The sequence below is a fragment of the Nematolebias whitei genome, chromosome 4 (assembly GCF_014905685.2).
Source record: "Nematolebias whitei isolate Nwh7 chromosome 4, NemWhi1, whole genome shotgun sequence".
NCBI classification, from domain to species: Eukaryota; Metazoa; Chordata; class Actinopteri; order Cyprinodontiformes; family Rivulidae; genus Nematolebias; species Nematolebias whitei.
Window position 1 is genome coordinate 56,284,909 of NC_056501.1, and position 1,654 is coordinate 56,286,562.

General features: G+C 44.9%; 1 protein-coding gene across 1 annotated transcript in view; it reads left to right on the plus strand.

The window, feature by feature from the left end:
- enpp6 (ectonucleotide pyrophosphatase/phosphodiesterase 6) overlaps positions 1-1,654 on the plus strand; it is a 131,788-nt gene that overhangs the window by 99,491 nt on the left and 30,643 nt on the right. The gene's annotated exons all lie outside the window — the stretch shown is intronic.

Genomic DNA, 1,654 nt, shown 5'->3' on the forward strand with positions numbered 1-1,654 from the left:
TAGTATTTACTGTAGTAGTAATAAGTAGTACTTTGTTTTAGTATTTATATACAGGTTGGCGTTTTAAACCCTTCCCACACTCTTGCAATGTTCCTAACAATTTTCTAAATTCTTAAAAGTTTTTAAAAGTATTAATTTTAAATGGGTTATCACCAGAGAAGATGAGATGGAGATGATTGATCTGTTCAGAAGCTGTTCAGTGATGACGATGAAGGTGATGAAGATGAGATGAAACCAGGCACTTTGGCTTCGTCCTTCATAATAAAAGTGTGAGATTGCATCCTTTTCCAGAACAGGCCCGTTTCATCCACGTTAAAAACTTGTTCAGGCCTGTAGCCCTCCTCTGCTTCTGCTCTATCAGCAGACGCAGCCTCTCGGTGCAAAAAAATATATTTTTAATACAAATCGTTTTTAAAATTTGTTGAATCATCCCTTGCTGGCACTAAATTTAGTGGCTCAGTGGTTGAACCAGGTGTTTGAAGGTCCAGCTTCAAGTTCTCCCCCTCCTCATCATGTCTGCTTCAGCTCCAAGACGATCATAAAGTTGTTTCACCTTTGTCCAGCTGGTGTTGGTATCCAAAGTGATGTTTTTTTTCTGCAATCATTAATCCGCACGACCAATGCAGCTTCCATCTTAACAATCGTGCCGTAGGTGGCCGGTAACATCTGCATAAGTATGGCCATCTTAAAGTTTGTTCTACTTTCTCTTGAATCATCAGCATCTTCCACTGGTGTTTCGGTTCGCTGACAGAAACTTTTGAACACAGAATATTTGGGTGCCATCCAGTTGAAAAAGAGCTGCGGTAAACAAACCTCCTGCTACGTGTGGTAGTGACCATCTGCATCTTTTTCTGCCAATCAGCGCCTGGGTTATTTCAGTTAAAAATCATTTCTGACGTTTCAGTTTCGCTGCCAGAGACTTTTGAACGCACAAAACTTTTAGAAACAATAACACGATTAATGTCCGGTTGAAAAGAATCCAGGTAGGGACTTCCGGCTGAATGGCGGTGAGATAAGGTGTGTTTGGGTGTGCTCCTACAGAATTAGCCTTTTCTCTGATTAATGCCTGGGCACTTTTTCCCGAGTCCGACAGCAAACAATAGCTAACTTACACACTTTACATAACCCTCCTATTTGGCCATTAAAATGCCACCAAAACCGACTAAAGGGGTAAGTTCGATCCACGCTCACCTGCGGCCTAATCCTCGTAGTGAAGCCTCGAGCTGTCCTGGATCACCTCCTCCGTCTGAGGGCGACGTCAGCAGCCTTAAGCAAGAAATACTTGTAGCTCTCCGAGAGGACCTTGCTGCTATAATTAAAGCAGAATTCCATGCTGTTCTGGGTGAAAGTCTCTCGTCGATTAATGCCGAGCTGTCCGCCTTCAAAAAGGAGCTATCGTCTGGGCTAGCAGCGGTGCAGGAGAGCTTCACGGGGCTAAAGCTAACGGTAACAGAGGTGGAGAAGTCCGTCTCCACCTGCACTGACGACATCGTGAACCTCCAGAAAACAGTTGACGTCCTTACTAAGACGGTGGCACAGTTGGAGGATAAGTGCGATGACCTGGAGTCCCGGTCTCGACGTCAGAACATCCGCATCATTGGTGTTCCGGAGGATGACCCATCAGCGGCGACAACGGCTGCGGTATCTCGGATGC